This window comes from Xiphophorus hellerii, chromosome 22 (assembly GCF_003331165.1).
Source record: "Xiphophorus hellerii strain 12219 chromosome 22, Xiphophorus_hellerii-4.1, whole genome shotgun sequence".
In the NCBI taxonomy this organism is placed as follows: domain Eukaryota; kingdom Metazoa; phylum Chordata; class Actinopteri; order Cyprinodontiformes; family Poeciliidae; genus Xiphophorus; species Xiphophorus hellerii.
In genome coordinates, this window is record NC_045693.1 from 30,670,226 (window position 1) to 30,690,815 (window position 20,590).

The 20,590-nt window shown below is 39.5% G+C and overlaps 1 protein-coding gene across 3 annotated transcripts in view; it reads left to right on the forward strand.

Moving 5' to 3' along the window:
* cdh11 (cadherin 11, type 2, OB-cadherin (osteoblast)) overlaps window positions 1–20,590 on the forward strand; it is a 116,030-nt gene that overhangs the window by 33,526 nt on the left and 61,914 nt on the right. For 2 of the 3 annotated variants that reach the window (XM_032553293.1, XM_032553292.1), the window contains exon 2: window positions 17,889–17,940. The exons of the other annotated variant lie outside the window; for it this stretch is intronic. The gene's annotated coding sequence lies outside the window, so the exon portion shown is untranslated. The remainder of the gene's footprint in view (window positions 1–17,888; window positions 17,941–20,590) is intronic. 3 annotated transcript variants of the gene reach the window in all.

A 20,590-nucleotide genomic window follows, 5' to 3' on the forward strand; every position in this document is an offset into this window, starting at 1 on the left:
TTGCTAAGGCCGTGCCAAGTAGATCTGATAGCACAACAGAGATGGATCAAGACTGACTTCACATTAAAGCGGGTTGACAGCAAAAGGAGAGGCAAATTAACTTAAGAGAAACTTGTGGAAAGACAAAGACGATGAGAGGAACAATCAGCAAGCGGTGCAAAAAGGTAGAATTGTCATCCCGCCCACTCACTAAGGTCAAGCATCTTCGTACACTCACACCCACAACAGGTCTGCATCATTTCCACATCCTCCTGCTTTTGGCTCGCTATCATGTCATTTTTCTGCTCTTAGCATGCTTACTTTCTCCTTTAAAGAGCTGGCACATCTTTTTTACAACCGCTTCGGGTGGCACCGGCATCATCGCATAAATAAATCTGGAGTCACAGTGAAAACATTACTGGCGTGCGCTCACAGCGCTTGGATTCGAAAGCAGTTTGAGAACATGCCAAATTCAATTTGGTGTGGAGTTTTACTGCCTGCCTTGGGGTTAGGAGGAGGAGAGGGAGGAGAGGGGAGGCGATGCTGGTGAGGCAGGGGAGCTAAAGTGGGGAGACAGGTAACTGTACAGAGAAGATGGAGAGTAAAACGAGAGAGATTAATGAATGACTGAGCTGTATTGTTGGGAGAAGCTGAATGACGGAATAAAATTCCTCATATTGAATGGACATTTTCAATTACTGCTACTTCTCCAAATTAAGACATCAGAAAAGATTGCCGTGTTTCTGTGTAAATGCAAATTTGAATGAACTTGTATTCTTCTTGTGTCAACCAATTAGAAAATTCACAAAATGCTGCTAAATTTAGGGTTCATTCACACCAGCCCTGTCTGGTCCGCTTTAATCAAACTTTATTTTGTTTGCCTAGAAAGTCCAGTTCATTTTTGGAGGTGTGAATGTGTAATCGAACTCACTAAGGTGACTAACAATCTAAGTACCTGTTCGGTTGAAGTGAACTCTGACTGCGCATGTGAATCTTTTGGAGAAGACCGCTGTATTTTGCACGCAGCAAACTACAGCGCAGAGCATTCTGGGTAAATACAACCTAAACAAACGAGTTAGAAATGGCTCGTGATCTTTTGCCAAAGAACAGAAACGACCCTAAAATCTGATGCAGTCATTTTTGTTGACATTTTGTGAAGAAGTTGTGCTTGGCGTCTTTTCCAGAGGTTTTTATGTTGTGTCCGTCATCGTTTCTTGATGCAGCGCCACCACAGGCAAGAAGGGGAACAGGCTTTTCAAAGAGTTTGGTTCAGATGAAAATGTAACAAATGTTTCAATGTTGGTAACCAGTCGAACAGAGTCTACTGGACTATCTGGTGTGAAAACACCTTTACATGAATTGTAATTTAAAAAGACCAGTGTCCAGCTTCAGAATTGCTAATTTGATATGAGCCACAACTTTTTCTAAAACTTATAGAAAACTCAAGCTGGCTGTTTCTATAGTTGTAGAACTAATGTAATTTATAAAACATCTTTTTGGTACCCTTGTGTCTATAATAAGTGTTGGCATGTACCATATAGGATGGCATTATCATAAGTTTTTTTTTATGATGATACAAATTCGTATTTATTTATAAATTCTAATTAAAAATACCAAAACTGTTTGTCATCTCCAAACTGACATTGTTTTATGAAGCCTGTTCAAGAGCAATATGTTGGGCTGTGATCCTCACACTCCGCGGATATCATAGGTGTTGAGACGCCTATCTTCATCAACATCACAACATTCGGCAATGGCATTGCAGTTCCATGTTTTCCTGATATCCATCAAGCTTAGGTTTTGGATAAGCCAACACATGCGGAGAGATACACACAGTGACAGCAGCTAAACTTTGTGCCCTAGTTAAAAATGACAAAGTCAGCCGTTCACTGTAAGGCTTGCTGTTGGGATGGCCGCTCGGTTGTAGAAGCAATGAAAAAAGTCTCCACTATTTTTAAATGGTTTGTCTGGGAGCCTGGTGAAAAAAAAACAATGAACGGTGACAGAATGATGAACAGAATATATATTATTTATAAACACGGTGAAAATACTAAAACTGGTCGTTAGCCGCTAACTACACTAAAGTTCTCATCTTTCTTAGAACTTCGACTGCTGTCTCAGTGTTTCTAATGAGTCATTTTTGTTACTGCTGATTGGCTGCACACCCATGATAAGGAATACTGTGGATGTTAGTTTCTCTGGTAATCCTAAAACAGTTTCCAATGGTCATATTAATTCATATCAAGGCATATTTGGTGTTCAAGCTACTAAAATAGCCACTTTGGCGGGTTTTTCGAAGGGATCTGTAAATATTTGCGGATTTGAGATATTACAGCTATCTCCCGCAATTTATACGGTACAGTTAAAATTATTTGCATTTGTTTTTATGCATGGTATTTTCGATCTGTTCTGTTTGTATCAGAATCTTGCACTTTTTTTATTCTGCAATAGTAAACTAATGCAACTCACAAAAAATGCTAAGCCTAACAAATGTTTGTCCATCAGATAAGGAGTACAGAGGGGACTTAGTCTTTCTTGCTACTTAACAGTTGCTCATCTTATTTTATTCATTTTCAACATGCATTCCTGGTATTTCTTACTGATTCATCAATGCCAGATGCTCTCAGGACTGCTGAAACAAACAGCTAAGTCACTGTAAGCCTATAAAGCACCAGATGTACAGTAATGTTCATAGCAAGCTACTTATGAAGTCTGCCCGCGTTCCACGAACCCAGCTTAGAACAGAAATCCATATAATGCTTTTCAGCAGCCCTCCGCTCTCCTCTCCCCAGTTGCCTTTTAGAGTTGTCATTGGAGAGTGACCTGCATTATCTATCCCTCGCTCGCTCTCCCCGGCTCTGTCTCTTTCTCTGACTGAATGGAGATTTAGATAAGAGAGCCTGAGCTGCATGAGAGCGGCTGCTGAATACCAAGAGACCGACCGTCAGAGGAAGAGGAAAGGCCAGAGCGGGGAGCCGAGGGCAGATCCACACCGTGCTTCTGACTCATTCTGCCGCCGCTCCGGCTCAGGTTATTCATCAGAACGCCGCGCCCGGTGCGGAGTGCGTCGTTGACTGTCATCCTGCCTTTCAAGAGGGAGCATCACCACTCTCTGTCTAACATTTACATGCATGGAGAAATTATGCAAATACAATTACATATGAATGTGACAGCGCATTCACTCAGCTAAAGTTCACGTTCCACGCTCCCTGCAAGTTGTTGTAGTTTGTTCATGCAGCACAAAGTTAGTGTTTTGTAGAGTTGCACACTCCATAACGTGAATTGATATGGTTGGTTTAGGGGCGTGTGGGTCTGGAGTAATATCTGAAAAGTTCCCAACTTCTTCCATTCATCCGCGTATTTCCTGTACCTGCTTATCCTTGCTGAGTGTCATGTTCATTTTGTTCAAAGGCATACAGTTATCTTCACTAAAAGACATAAATGAAACCAAATTTTAAAAAAAGTGTAAACATAAATAGACACGTTGCAACTTGACATCACATGCTCATCATGGAGGACAAAAAACCTGTTTGACGATGACTACCATTGGTTTTCACCAATGATAAGTTGTCAACTTATCGAGCTAAATCTTTAGTGTATGCGTGATATAGAAAAGAAGAAGGAACACAGTGCTTCACTACTAACTGTCAATAGTCTGACAACTAGGTAACAAGGTCAGGAAAACTTTCTAATTAACAAAAAATAGCGAGTGAGAGGGAAGTCGGTCGGTTAGGCTAGCTTGACTTTGACAACCTTTACATGTAGTTGTGCTCCAGAACTCTGTGTTCTGGTTCAGTAAAAAAAAAATGGCGACCCACAAACCAACTCTCTGACAGGAGAACCAGGTGTTTAATTTAGCTAATCAACCACTGCTGTTTTCAGATGATCACTTATTAATAACCGCTAAATAAACAGAAAGCATAAAAACATAAAACTGTAACGGACTGACCGTTTTGTTTTTGGTGTGGGAAATGTTTGCGTGTTTTTAAGCGGTGAATCTTGATATATCAGTAGAGTTGCTGTTAGTCAGTTGCTATGGCAACGGGTCTGTGTGTAGCGTTAGTCGACACACAGCTCAAGATAAAAGAGTGGTTTTGAGTCATTCTTCAATGGTTTTTTTGCGTAGTTTTTTTTTCCCTTTTCTGTGGAATACAGCACTAAAGTAACATTACCTACATACTCAGATTTCTTTTTGTGAACTGAATTGTTCTACCGTGGCAACGCTGATATGGATGGCATGAAAATTTGTGGTAAAAGAAGCTTGTGTTTGAATCCTGGACCTTCTTCCTGTAAGGCAACCGCTGTTTAGCCTTCTCCCGACTTCTTTTATTTAATTTTTCTTTTTTTTCTGACTCATGCTTTTGTCTTCCTGTGTGAGTGTGTATGAGACTTCTTTTAGCTGTGCACTTCTGCATACGACAGAGGCACTCGCACACAGGCCACCATTTCAAATGTCCCTGAGGTGATCGATGAGGTGGCGATGGAAATGTCATCTGGTGCTAATACATTTATCATCGCTCATCCATCCCCATGAATTCCTCCTTTTGCTTTTCAATCATTTTTGCTCTTTTGCCACTAGACCATTTGAATGCAGTGATTCAGAGGACTGACTGCACTTTCCTGTGAGGAGGCTCACTGAGCGTGTAGGCATCTAGCACTCTGACTAGACTCACTAATTAGTGGGCAAGACGGGGAAAGGCTAGTTTTTACATGAATCTCTATGATGAGGGGGGTAAATTAATACCTGCATGAGCAATGTGCATCCAAAATAGCAATTATCACAAAGACAACAAACACTCATATACCCAAAGCATGAAAAAAAAATACTATTTACCTGGTTATCAATAACATGGTGCCTTAGTTTCTAGTTTCAATATGATCTCGAATAAATAGCATTCAAAAGATTTTTTTCCTAACTTCTGGTTGAACTGAAACTATAAGCAAGTTTGTGGTAAAATATAGGCTAACAAACAAAAAACAAATCCCAAAATACAGTGCTTTTGCATTTTTTTAAAATTAAAATATAGACATAGAGGTTCCCACTTGGAGTGTAAAAAAAAATCTCATGATAATAAACCCCACAGAGATTTCCCATCAGTCTGCATTTGTCTCACAAAGTGATAATCAGTTGCAGTTAGCATATAATTTTGTCTTAAGCTAATACTATTAGCCTCCAGTATGAAGGCGAGTAGCCTAGCTTGACATCCTGGGCTAACTTTGAGTTTGAGACACTACTTTGAAATAAGAAATGAAGTAGGTTTTTCAAAGTTCGACGGCATCTCCAGAGGAATTGTGCTCTTTAAAACAAAAACACACTGAAAAACTGGCAGATAAAATGAATGTGTAAACACTATGAGGATAAAACTGGGTAATTATTACTGTTAATAACTGTTAGCTCCATAGCTTCCTTTTTGAGGTACAGTTGACCCAATTTTCACACAGGTTAGGGACCACAACCGCTCTAAAATGTTTATAGCTGCCTATTTTATTTATTCAAACACCAAATGTAACTTAATATGCATTAATATGCACAGTGGAAACCGTTTTACTACCGCAGAACCTAACATCTACAGTCTTCCATGACAGTTATGGACTATATTTGTATTCTGTTTTAACCTTACTTTCTTATATATCTTTCTTGTTCTTCTTATTGTCTTGAGGCATTTTATTGAATTGTACAGCACTTGAAAAAAAAATTGACTTTAGGGTCAGCACCAGGGAAAATTAATTGCATACTTGGATTAGCTTGTGTGCAAATACACGGTAATGCCAGCTAGCATTGTGCGTAGCTATTTCAGCTTCCCAAAACTACATTTTCTTTCAAATATTCTAGACCACAGGTGTCAAACTCCAGGCCTCAAGGGCCACTGCCCTGCAACTTTTAGATGTGTCTCTGCTGCACCACACCTGAATAGAATAATTCGGTCATTAGCAAGGCAGGGAGAACTGATCTACACAAGGAGGAGGTATTTAAGCCATTTCCTTCCAGCGTTTTGTACTTGTGGCACATCTAAAAACTGCAGGACAGCGGCCCTAGAGGACTGGAGTTTTACACCCCTAGATATTGTTCTAGATATTCTCTACAAAATTTTCTACAAAAGGTTTGGAGTTGTGGCGTGCTGTGGTGGTGTAGGGGATAGCACGACCCACGTTTGGAGGCCTTGAGTCTTTCCCCTTCTCCTTCCCCCTTTCCTGTCAGCCTACTTTCATATAAGGGACACTAGAGCCCACAAAAAGACCCCCTGGTGGGGAGAAGGAAAAAAAAAAGGTTTGGAGTTACGGTCCAGAGAAAAATATGCAAACGGGTGACTCCACAAATAGGTGGTGAGGTTCACTGTGAACTAAAAGACTATTTAACAGTTTGTAGTGACTCGAGATTTTTCTACACCATACAACGTTTTTCTGTGATTTATAAGCCTTTATTCATTTTCTTTGCCCAGCACACTAATTTAGAATAAATCAGCAATTCCCTGCATGATGTTTGAAAGAGTAATAAAACTATGCTTTTCACCTGTCAATCTATTGCCCTACGTCCTCATCTATGGTCAGGAACACTGGGTAGTGGCCGAAATAACGAGATCGCAGATACAAGTGGGAAGTCTGCTCTGCTGCCTCTACAGCCAAGCCCTGATGAAGTGGAAGATAATAAATGGAGTAACACTTTCCTTTATAGTGGAATTAGTTTGAACTACTGTATATGTCAATGTTTGTCTAACAAGCTAGACTTAAATTTTGCAGTCAACAATCAACCTGAGATTAAACAGTCAGAGCCACCGTACTCAAAGCTTTCACTCTACATTTAACACTCTCTCTGCCCAGCAGCCTTTCGGGGTCTATCACAGGGAATGGAAGTGATTAGCTGATTGTAAATGATCATTACAGTACTGTATAAAGCAGTCCTTGCATACACTATATGTTCCATCTATAATCATAATCACAAGTTAAGAAGGTTTGACTTTCGAGGCACAGAGCCTGACTGCAATTTTCCAGCCTTTGAATGGCTGCCCAGTTCTCTGTTTGAAGGACTTTCTAATTACCAGCTAGCAGCACATAAAAATGGAAATCATAAGGATAGTGATCATTTCTACGTTATTATTCCTGGCACTAAGAGGACATTTCCTCCCTTAAATGTATAATTGATAGAAGTTATAGATCTGTAATATGGTGTCGGTGTCAGTTGCATTTGGATTTGAAAGGAGTGTTTTTCAAGTCAGATTTTAAGTTGGCTGATGTTTTAAAATGCTAGAAGCAGACTTTAAAGGGTAATATCAGATTGTGTTACGATAAAGTTGTAAGAGTTCATTATATATTCATGCGGGTACGTATTTCTGTAGCAGCTGAGCGGCTATGTGAGTAAGAGACCATGTCATGAAGTAAACGATCTAGATGAAAATCATCGACAAGTGAGAAAAGTCATAAGTGAGCGTGCGCATGCACATACACACAAGTGGGCCAGCCAGGCAGAAATGAATATGTAAAACAGATATTTATTGTCTCTTCTGCCTTCTTCTGTTCTACTCCATTCATCATCCATATTTTCTCCTGCTCTTCATCCCTCCACTCCACCCTGTCAATCCCGTGACTGCAGCTCGTTTCTCTCCCTCTCTCTAAGACAACGTGTCAACGTCGAGATATCGCTCCTCTTTGTAACACACATTGCCATAATCTGGGTTAGCCGTGCGTGTGTGTGTTGTTGTGTTTACGTGTGAATGTACAGTAAAGTGAGTTTTATCCGCGAGTGCCGTCATTGTCTTGTTTTGATGTTGGTTGTTTTGATGGGACTCATCATTGTGCAGACTTTCATTTCGGTGGGGGTGCGCTTATGTGTGTGTGTGTGTGTGTGTGTGTTATGAGAGTCATAAACGGCATCAAAAGAAAAGACACAGCATTGATGTTTTATATGATCTGCAGCATAAGGATTGATTTATGTGAGGCTGCATTTAGGTTAAAACCCAAAACTGTCTCTGTGTTTATATATTCAGTTGCTGTTTTTTTAAGCTATTCAGCATAAAGTATGTGCTCATTATCTTTTTATATCCATCAGGATGTAATATGAAGTGGCATCTCTCCAGCTTTAGCACAGAAAGTATCTACTGTCGAAATGTTTTAGACACGGGCCCCATCTGATCAGTGGTGCGAGCTGAAAAACTGGGGGAACAAACCGGGGTTGGGTATGTCCGCTCTGCAGTCACTATATGTCATCTGACACACTGCCAACAATCCAACACATTAAGATACATGAATTCCATACAATTCCATACGATTCAACAGCAATTACAAAATGATGTGACGCCGTAAAACAAATTGTGACAAAGCGAGAAAATTATATCTTCCGACTCAATAAAATCAACTGCTAATTTATTTAACAAAGAAAGTCATGATTCCAGTACACTGAGCCTCAATTGAATATGAAAAATCTGACTTTCAGCAAAGTTGCTTATCAGACAGTCAATGATTAAGAATTAGCCAAAAAAAAAAAAAAATAGGTAAAACAAAAAAAAATTCTACATTAGGGGCAAAGTAAAAGTATGTGAATCCTTTCAAAGAGATTCACAAACAGGAAAATGTAAAACTTAGTAATTCTCATAGGATGTGAAATAGATTCACTTTTACATTGTGACTATAAAATATATCATATGTATGTAGAATTGCCAAAGAAAAGCAGGCAAATTAGTACAAAAAATATTGGCAGACACCTTTTGACAAAACACAAATATAAAAGTCATATATATATATATATATATATATATATATATATATACTGTATATATATAATTGGATGAATGATACAGAAGCTGACTTATTGCACCTGTTACCAGCAGGGGCGCAACTACATATTTTTGAGGTGGATGCGAACATCTCACCGGCCCCCTCCCCCCTGACATAAACTTGTACAAGTGAGTCAAAGCCGCTTCTGTTAGCCTGTGTCTGCAGGTCTGAGGCTTTTTGTTAGCATGTTTTCTATCATTCTTATAGCTTGATAGGAAGCCTGATCCAAACTGGCAACCCACATTAATAACATGGTGAAATAATATTGACCACAAAACACTGTATTTATAAAATATATCAACATTTTTCCTACACAATCCTAACAAACATTTTTAATGTTCTCTTCACAATATTTATTTACTATTAATCTATTTGTATGATTTGTTCTTTAAATTGCCATCTATATTGCCCCGGAGTTTTTTCTGCGCCCCATCTTTAGCTCCCTGTTGTCGAGGCATTACTACAAATTTAAAAGAAAAATAACGCGCCTCAGCGCGTTCTCGAAGGGACGCTGCCCAAGCTACCTGTATGGGAGGGGAGAGCGGCTGGCAGGATGGAGGGGCGCCTAATCAGTGCTGTTCCTCTGTTATTGATCATTTCATACACAAACAGCTGTTAAGTACATAAAATGCTGACTAGAAAAAAAAATCCTCCACATCGTTTTTGCGCTCCCTCTAGTGCAGCGCCCCTATGCGTTGCATACACTGCATACCCACCTTTTGCACCACTGGTTACCAGCAATGACTTAGAGCAACCAGACGCGTCAGAAATTTGTGGAAAAATGTGGAATGACGAAGACACTAATCAGCCGTGATCCAAATGCTCGCTTTCCACTCATTGTTGGACGTTTTGATGTTTAGGACACGACTCTGCTTGTGACAGGAAATAAGTCAGTTCGGCACGTATTACCCTGTTACTGTGTTTTACTGTTGTATTCCTTCAATTTTTATTTTAAGTTCTCCTCAAATTTGGCAGCTTCGGTTGAGTTTACTGCTTCGGACATAAACGTTAAATAAGTATGAATGGATCCACATGAGAAAGAACTTGTAACTGGTGAAAACCGGTGCCATCTACCTGCACCGTGATGATGACTGAAGCTCATTCAGACACAGCTCATCCAGTGTAGCTGGAGGCGTTTTCTGCTTGGATTTCTGCCTCTTTCTATTCACCTGGAAACAAGTCGAAGCTGTTCCAGAAACGCCTCCTATGCTACTAATTAAAGCTCGTATGAAAATATAAAATCAAACTATTCCATTCCACCAGTTTTGTGTGCCGTACTTTATTTTTACATTCTCCACTTAATATTAGATTTAAACAATTTTTCTCTATAGCCCACTGCTCAGTCCAAGGAAAACCAATTTAAGGAGCTACATTTTGTTGGGGGATAGGGGGGGTTTACCTCTTTATTTTATTTGTACTGTATTAAACACCAAAAAAGACAAATTACCAGCATAATCAAATGAGAAGCAAAAATGAATATGCACAATGGAAATGGCTCGCAACTTGGGCTGTCTGGAGCCACGAGGGACTAATAAAAGCCTCTTACCAAACAGCAGAGTGGAAATTCAAGGGTGCAAGAAGGATTTCATATCACGTCGCTGATTAAAAAACATGGCCAGGTTTCAGTGAAATGAGCAATATTGCATTGCTGAAGCAGAGAAGCAAATTTGGGTCCAGGAAACAAAGTGAGAAACAGGAGTCTATGGAGCTCCAGTAGCACACAAACTGTGCTATCAATATGCTCTTTATGTGTGTTTTGCTGTAATAAGTGGTTTTTGGAATTAAATAACTTGGAGTTATATCTGCGCTGCTCGGTGTTCTCTCAGGAAAACGTTTAAAATTATGTTTAGAGCGCGTGAAATAAATAATTTAGAGGCTTTACAGGAGGGGAGAGCATTAAGTGGCGCAACCTAAATACACACCATCCACCATCTTGTCACGAAGGCTTAATTCCAAAATCCCATTTAAAAGAAGGACAACATTAACATGTCCGCCGTTAAAGTCAAACCAGCAGCCGCTGTTGTCTCACACTGCATATTCAGCAATACGCCTAAAAAGGATTTTGATGTTATTCTGTAACAGGACGCAATTTGGGGACATTTGCTGTTGTGACAGAGTGCCTCAGGTTAACCTTTTTCCCCAAAGTTTGATTTGTTCGGTCCCTCTCTTTAGCAGTCTTCCTGATGTTAACTTTGTTCAGGCGCTGCCTTCCCCCGCTTTCACCTACTTCTCTGAATGCGCGTTCCCCCCACCGCCTTCATTTCTGCATATTTAATGCCACCTTTTGAATGCTGGTATTGTTCTCACTGTCGATTCACGTTGCCAGCCTACTCACTTAAATCTCGACTGCACACAGACATCTGCAGGGAGATGTGGAAGACTCTAGTGGGCAGATACAGATGACAAAACTCATGTCACCTAGCGTTGGCTGTCCAACAGACGGCAGAGGGGGTTGGGAGTTATAAATTTGCCCCTGAAGGCCGCTTCACCGTTGTGAGGGTAATGAACGCATGTTCTTGCTTTGAAAGACATGACCCTTTGAATTTACAAAACTTGCAAAAAGTTTATGTCAAAATGTATCATCTTACGTGCATCCACAACATCTTTTTGGTCGTTTAAGGCTGTGGGTCCAGAGTGAATATATTTCTAAATGCCGGTTCCAGTGTTCTTTTTTTAAACTATGATGTCATAGCTCCATCTTTCTCTCTCTATCCCGCATGAGACTCAGTCTCAACTAAGTTGAGTACAGTACACACGTTCTCAAAACCGCCGGTTGTTTTTGGGAACCACTGTAGCAAATTTATCAGCCAACAACACTGTTGTGACCTACAGTTAACATAGTCATGTTGTGTGAATTTAACTGTGGACCAAAAGCAGAAAAGAGCTTGAAATGATCACAGTGAAGGTGTAACAATAAAGACAGAAAATGCACATGGAGAACAGGAAATGAAGCTACCGAGTCTACAGTTATGCTTCCGTTACTAATGTGCGCAAAGGTTTGACGATATTCTGCTAAAAAAAAACTGGCAGGGGAAACTGAGGGAGAGAGACTAATAAACACTGAGGGAGCTGGACTAAGACTCAAAATGAACTAAACACCGACAGGGATAGACTAATACTGATATAAGAAAACTAGCATCCAATATAAACTAAGAAACTAAACACAAAGGAATGAATTGATATGCAATATTTCTCTCACACTAATTAACACAGAGAAATGAACTGAATGTAGGAAAACACATAGAACATAAATGAACAAGGAAATGTTCGAAATACAAACACAAGACCCAAACACCCAGGGATCATAAAAACCTAAAATATAGATTAAAAATCATTTCAAATCTGACTTTAAATCAGACATAGACAGAGATACAATTTCAGTTTCAAAAGCAGGATAAGAGTGTAGTTTTTTTGTTGTTTATTTTTGTACTTTGTCCTTAATGATTATCTACCAGTTATTTGGAATCATTTGACCGAGAAACAGACTGTAGCATTGCTGACTAGATCAAGTGATGTATGAGCAGCAGCATTGTGGGTGAGGGTCATCGGAGCTTAAGGATGAAAAAAAAAAGAAAAGAGATGGAAGACTAGCCAATCTGCTGTAAAATGACTGGCCGCCACTTACACCTGCATCCCTTGTGCAGCGTTTTATTTTAAACTCGGGAATGAGTCAGTGAAGAGGCGAGGAGCGGCGGGGGAGGAGGAGGCGAGTCAGAGAAGGATGCTCGCCTGGAGATGAAATATATGAAAGGAACTGCACACCAAACATGAGTTAAAAGGAAGTGTGGAAGAGAAGAATCCACTAGTAGAATACAGAGGGTGTCTATTTTAATCAAATGATGCCATATTTAGACAGGTTTCAAAAATCAAACCTGCTTGTTGACTCATGCCAAAATTCCCAAAGCCTGTCCGAGTGTGTGGGTACCTCTTCAGCAGCCTAAATACAGCACTACTGATGTGTGTGTGTGAGGGGGGGGGGGTGCGTGTGTGTGTGTGTGTGTATTCCCCTGCAACAGTGAATGCATACCGGTGCATGGATTATCCAGAACCAGCTGGAATCCACTGGTCCCTGCCTGTCTGTCTGTCTGTCTGTCTGTCTGTCTGTCTGTCTGTGTGTGTATGTGTGATGTTTTCCAGCTGTGCCCACCTGGCTGAGCTGTGCAGCTACCATCAAATTTTTCTCAGACTGCCAGTATAAAGCTCCCATTTGGTTGCATGAGACAGAATCCCAACATAAACCAGCCGGTTTAGGAAGTAACTGGAACCATTCGGGTCCTGAATTCTGCCTCAGCTTGAGTTAAGAATATTTTCAGACCTCTTGGGTCAGCGTTGTCAAAAACTCCAGTCATTGAGGACAGGTGTCTTGTAAAACTCAGAGTGTCTGACAGTCCGGTAGACTCGGCTCGATTACAGAGTAAAATTGCAACATTTGGTACATTTTCAGTTAGCGTGGTTTGCTTTCACACTGCACTGTTTCAATTTAAGTCAATAAAACTTTATTCATCCCCAAGAGACAATTAAAAGATGCAGAGAGCAGCAGCATTCAACCTGGGTTCATCAGAGTTTAATTGCGTATTCACACCTCCCCGAATAAACCGGACTTTCTGGGCAAACAAACTAGAGTTACACACGGAAAGCTGGAATACCATCCATGCTTGGAAAGAAAAGGCAAAGCAAAGAGACCAAGGCCAGGATCGGAACCCAGGACATTCTCGTTGCAGGCAGCTGTGCTACCAATTGCTCTGCTGTGTAGCTTATAGCACAGTTTTCAAAAGAAACCTTCAGACTGCCTGTCCTGGTGGAGCTAATGGCTGCTTGACACTTCTCCCTTTTCTGTTTTTGTGCCGATGTTCCAGCTGGCTTCCACCACGCAATAATTCCCAGCATCTTTAGTTGGGCAGCACATGAAATCCCAGATTTTAATCTGAGCGTGTGTAACATATTTGGATAGAACTCAGCCACAGAGGACTATAATCACAATAATTATTCTGGTCTCACTCCAGCTTTAGGCCTTTTAGCTAATGACAAGGCACCACACAAATGGCTAGATTTCAAGCTGCCTATTTACATCCGTACATGATGTGTGTGTGTGTGTGTGGGTGTGCGTGTGCGTGGGTGTGTGTGTGTGTGTGGGTGTGTGTGTGTGTGTGTGCAAATGATGCGTATCTTCAAGTGTGAGCTGGTTTGGCAGCAACATTTCTACGCTGATCAAATACAAAAATGATGTCTGCCTCTGTCCTTCAGCTATTTTGTGACTTGCGGCTATAATCCATAGTCTCATCCTGTTTGTAGTTGTTGAAGAGAACAAAAGTTGTGGTGTGTGGCCTCGAGGTGTTTGTTGTTGTGAAGTACAGCAGTGTCTTGAAGTGCTTTAAAGATATTAAAGTGTGTGATAGCAGCATGATGCTCTGAACAGTTTATTAGGAAAAATGAAGCAAAAGGTTTACTATTACAGCTGAACACTTAGTCTGTACATTCAGGGGACTGTCGGTTTTCCATCAGTTTATCAGATGAACATCTATTTTCTTCTTTGCTATCAGTATGAACCGGCTGTGGATTTTTACATATATAGCATAATACGTAGATAAAGTAACTGGCTTTCCTTGTCAATGGCAAAGTCTTACTTTAAAAGAAATACGACATTAGAATTAAGTTAAAGTTCAGTGTTCTGTTTTCACAGTAAACTCTTAATTCTGGCAATATTTTTTTGATTCTGAGGCATAACTTAGGTTTTAATATGCTCTGTGGCCTTTAGTTCCATTGAGTGTAGTTTTATGGTGATCTCGGCGTTGCATGTTTGAGACCTAAAACAATGATTTCTGTCTTTTCTGTGTTGAAAAGATAAAATTCCTGCCCACCCACTCATTGTTATGCTGCATTTTGAAAACACTTGTTGATTGAAATGGGCTGCTGCCATTTGTTGTATCAGGTATAAAGGTGTTTCATCAAGATAATCAAAGAAAATCAGAATCTTTGAGGTGAGACTACATCATTTGATGTAGATCAAATCAAAATGATCCAAAAGTGGAGCCTTGAGGGACGCCACATCAGTCCGGCAATCAAGCACTGTGCTATGATTAACTGGCTCAACGTAGGAACCAGTAATACCAATACAGCATTATTGGTATTACATGGTACACAGTATTATTTAAAAACTAGAGATGCACAATCATCCGTATCGGTTTGATAAGTAAAACTGGATCGAGCTTGGCAACCAGCATTTCCATCTTGTTGCCATTTGTTTGTTGCCTCCTCCATTGCCTGGCTGGTCATGTGGTATTTGTTTGGCCATGTGACTGTGTTAGTGACGCAGCAAAGAATTATCTGAAACAGAAAAGCTGACATGAAGTCAGCGGTGGGGGGGAAATAAAATTAGCATTAAATTAACATATTATTGGTAAATATTGGTTATTTCCCGTAAAGGCAATATTAATATCGATATCGCCCAAATTTTTATATCGGTGGGTCCCAAAAAAAACCTTGAAAAAATATTTAAATTGAAAAAATTAATATTTTTTTACACTTTTCAATGATCTCATTATGCCATAAAATAAACTAATTTAAACTAATATCATTACTAAATGATAAAAAAAGGTTTGTTCTGCAAACAATCAATCTTCAGATAAATACTACCATCGAGTGTTGCTGGTAAACAAACAAACAAAAAATCTCTGCATAGATCTCCGCAGGATCATTTACTACATAATTATGACAATAGTATAATAATGACTGTCACTGTATTGAATGGATATTACTTACACTGAATAATGAAAATATGTTATGATGCTCTGCTCAAGATCATGCTGTTTGTGGCTCCATGATGAAGTTTATGAGGCAGAAATTTGATTGCGCTGCTGCTGTTATGTTGTTATTTGAACAAGGTAGTCCATCTTTTTTTATTAATTAGGTATATGAAGAAAAAAGTAAGGAAGACTCCACTGTTTTACATCTTCACAGCAAAAATGGATTAGTCTGGAAACAGACACTCAAAAAAATTCAGTGATATTTTGAACAGCTTATTGTTACTGTATATTGGCTATACAGTGCCTACAGTTACCAGTAGGCACAAGACTACTGGTAATAATGTGCAGCAAGATTATGAAAGGTTTGTTGACGATATGGACTATCTATCCATCCATTAAAGCTGTAATCATCAATAAATTATATTAGCATCAATATGAATGTCTCATATTAAAGCAATTAGATATTATCGCACATGTTTATTTTTAAATGTGTATAAATCTAATGATACTGTTGTTTTTAGTCAAGCATTTCATTTTATGAACTTTTCTTAATCAATAGTAAATCTGAATATTTTAAGAGGCAAAACTCTGTTTAAGAAAAAAAAAAAAATCGTTTTTTTTTTTACAAGTTCTTTTGCTGAATGTGTAAAAAAAAAAACATGAAAGGATGGCTAATGACTGCGGAGTGGAGCGTTCGTCCTCCCAGCTGTGTGATCTCTCACTGTACATTTATGAATATGTAGATAAAGCAAACGTAGCGATGAAGATAAATGCAGCTTTTTCCCTTTTGAAATGTAACTTTTGCGTCATGCCAAAATGTCTTCCTTGCTACGCTCCATCGCTCATGAATCGTCTGTCCTCAATAATAACGTAATACCAAACGCACAGGGAATAGACCCCTGCTGATGTATTTTTTATGTCCTTCTTCACTCATTCAGCTTCCTGAACAAATCACACGTTTTCATCTTCAGTGGCCTGGTTCACACTCATGTAGGGGAGTAGCTTCGCAGCACATTTTAGCTGAACCGCTGGCCTTGAAACCTCTCCACCGAGACCCACCTGGGTTAAATAGCTCACCCCAGGGCTTCCTGTTAGCTGAAGTGATGGAGGCAGCAGAAAGTCCTGTTCGGTCTCTCACCCCTAAAACACCCCAGGTGATCTGGGAATGTAATGGATGAAAGGGCAGTGACGTTTGTTGTAAAATTCAAGTAAAAAAAAAAAAAAGTTTAGTTTCCTTAAATAAATGAAAAAAACAGATTGTTTTCAGTGGCTTATTTCTTACATTTTCTCTTTTTAAACGGTTTCCTTTTGCTAAGATAAGATAATTATTTATTTGAGAGTTTTTATCCAGGTTTGTGTGAAATTACTAATTTTCAAATTAGCTTCGAAGAGTATTTAACAAAAAAAAGTTACAAAAAAGCTCATTTCCAGAAGTAATTTTGAGTAATGTTCCACGGAAAAACACCAGTCTATGAATAAGTGGGGATCCACTATGTGTAAAATTCACATTACCCCCCCACTCATTTCTTTGTAATTGTGTAAAAGTCCATTTGGATTTTGATTAGTTTGTGTGTCAGCAGGCAAAACAAAAATAAACATTATAAACTGTAATTTTACTTTTGTAAAACCGAGGGTAAAATGTTTTTTATGTCCTTGTATATACTTGGTTTGTATTATTTCCAGTTATTACATGTACAGTATATGCAGACCTGAATAATAAGTCTAGTCATGTTGGTACCAAGATCTAAAAATTATAAGTTATGGGTTTTTTATTGTCACAGATCTGCTTTATACCACCCCAACAGCCAGTGTGTCATTTTTATGCCTCTACTGCCTGTTGATGCATATTCAAGACATAGCAGATATCCTATTGGAAGCATGCTGACACCATCTAATGGTCTGAGTTATGCTGAGTTATGTCTAATGTAGCTCATTTGCTTACTAAATAGCTAAATTTGTTTTCATTTGTGAGTACTATAGTCTAGTAGCCACGAAGCAATTTAAGGTTTTCCAGTATAATTGTAAACAAATGTAGTAAACCAAAAAAAAAAAATTCAATGAGTTGCCAGAGAATGTATCAAAGTTTCTGTGGCTGGTATTTGAACACTGCCACTCCCCGATATGTGGCTGCACACTGCAGGTCAGCTGGCAAAAAAGAAAAAAAAATGCTTCCACACATTCATGAAAAACATCTTTGGAAACATTTCTGGTTGTGGAAAGACTGCTGTTGTTGAACCTGACCAAAAATGTTCTGTTATTCATTATTGTTAAATTAATTGTGTAAATACCATAAAACAGTGACATCTCTACTTACATCCCTGCATATTCTCAACCTGTTTCGCTTCAGTTCTTTTTGATGTAAGTAACAGGTTTCCTCCCTGTCTGTGTTTCTCTCAGGTAGTTCTGTGAAGAGAGCGCGTCTTCCTCAGCAAACACTGATGATTTAAAGGTACAGCTCTTTATTTTTGGCTGCTGTCTGTTTGTAGAATCAAAAGGATTTTCCATGGCAATGACGCGGGAGACCCACTGACCTATTCAGCTTTCCATTTACCCGGGGATGCTTTCATTCATATATTGTCTTTCCTGTTTTCCCATTTATCCTTCAAAAAAATATTTTCTACTTCTTGCCTCAGCCTCTGTTAGTAATGAGTTATGTCCTTCACGGCTAATAGAAAATTATTCAAATTTGCTGAGCTTGTGTTAGCCTGAAGCAGCTTGTTGAACAGCATTTGTAAATAATACATTTTTAATGTTATCTTATGCCTCTAAAATGTAGCTGACAATGTATCAGGCCTTTGGACGCATGTTTCCAAAACACTGAATTGAAATAAAAAAGGGTTGCATGTATTAACAGGCAGATCTAATCAATCCAGACCATGCTTATCAGTGACTGGCAGGCCGACGAGCTCATTGCAGAGCCGCATTGTTTAGTCTTACAACTGAAACTGGTCCAAGACAAACTGGTCCAAAGAGCCTCACATGCAACACACTCTAAACTAAACATGCCACTGACTCTAAATAGCTAGTGTTTTACAACTTGATAATACAACAGCAGAAGTAGAAGGTTTAAGAACTTATTTTAGATCTCAAGATTCTGATTCTAAAGAAGTGCTTTTTAAAAATGTTTTAAATGCGGCGATACTGTTATGATTAAAAAACTGATTACAGCGTAATGTCTTGCAATAAGTATGAACCTGTATTTTGTGAGGGCAAAGAAATTAACTGTATTTGCATACTAAAGTAAAAGCAGCAAAAAGAAAAAAGGAAAACAAATTGGAATATGGGAGGAAACCATTGTAGTCAGAGAAAACTCACACAAACACATGCATTCTTGTTTAGATTGAAACCCAGGACCCTATTACAGGGGTGTACAAAGTGGGTCCTCGAGGGCCGGCATCCTGCACTTTTTAGTTCTCTCCCTGGTACGACCAACAACCTTTTCAGCAGGTCAATGTTCTTCTTAGGCCTTCTAATGAGCCATCATTGGATCCAGGTGCATTAAACCAGGGAGTGACTAAAACATGCATGTTGCTGGCCCTCCAGGACCCACTTTGGGCACCTCTACCCTATTACAAGAGAAAACCAAACACACACACACACATTCTTGCTTAATCTCGAGCCCAGGCTCCCTTTTGCCACGAGGCAAAAGATACAACTGAACTACTGTGCAAAATATTGTTTAAATGTTTTCATCCATCTATCCATTGTCTATACCTGCTTATCTTTTTGCATATCTCCAGTTGTCATTGGAAGCCAGTCCATCGCAGAGACACACAGGACAAACTATGCGTTCATATATACATAGGTATAGTCATTTAGAATTCACAGTAAAGGCATACATAAAGACAGTGATGTAACATAGCTTAGTGTGTTCGCAGTCACTTTTTTAAAGAAAATGTCTGCGTCAGCTGCTTCATATTCGTGTGATAATGATTTTATTTCAATGGAGAAAGAAATTTGGAGGTGAAGCATGGAGGAAACGGGTGTGGGAGGGGGGACGGTGTTCGCCGCTACATTCAGCCAGAGAAAACTCGGCTCTCTCCAGCTCTCTCTCTGGCATCGCCTTTAAAGGACTTTGAACCGTAGGAATTTTATACTGGAACATTTTTTGTGGTTTGTGAAACCACAACTTTTCACAACCAACTCTTGCCTTTTATAAAAAAGGAAAGAAAAAAAAAGAAGGTAAAGGTAGAAAAATAGCTGACACTACAACCTGCTATCTCCTCCTTACTGTTATTTTTCTCTGAACAGGAAAACCAAACTTAAGGCTAAGGAAATGCTAACAGTCGAGCTAAACGTTAACATTTAAACCCAACAGGGATCGCTTGGCATCACCAAGCATTGCCAAGAGGAGAAATATGTGGAAAATAACATATCTGAGGTTCAGAGCCCAGTGAACACTTGATTCCTGGTGTTCCTGTATTTCTGTAATTCTAATTAAACCTGACTTAGATCAGCCCAACTCCTGTAGCCTAGCAGCTTGTGCCAAACCCTAACTCCTTGGCTCCAAACGGTTTATCTCTACGTTCTGATTGCATGTTTAGTCCTTTGACCTTCATAAAGGGATAAAAGCACATATCCCATAATATGAAGCGTCCATCCAGATAACCTCGGCAGTAACTTTGAAAGTGACGAAGGGATTCCGTGTTGCTCTGTGGGTTTTCCTTGTTTGTGGGAGAATTAGAAAGGGAACAAAAGAGCTTATCTGTGCAATGCTCAGGTCACACCATCCCTCTCTCTCTCACACACACACACTATCTCCAGCCCCCTCTCCCTTAGATAAGTGCCTTCCTCTTTGGACCTATTGCTGCTGAAAGAAAGCAACAGATATATTGTTGCGAGCGTGTTTATGTGGCAGCTCTTGGCTGGGTTTCTCTGTTATTTCATTCTAGACCAATTTCACCCACTGAGACAGCAAAATGAGGCCATTAGAACCAACATCCATCCCCCCACTCTCTCTCTCTCTCTTTCTAACTCCACCTGTTTTATTTTTTTTTATAATAGTTTGTAATTACGCTCTGTGTCAGCTCACAGGCAGTTCAGCCAAGTTTCAGACTTTGTAGAATGAAGCCTCTAAGGGGAGGAGGAGGAAAACCTTA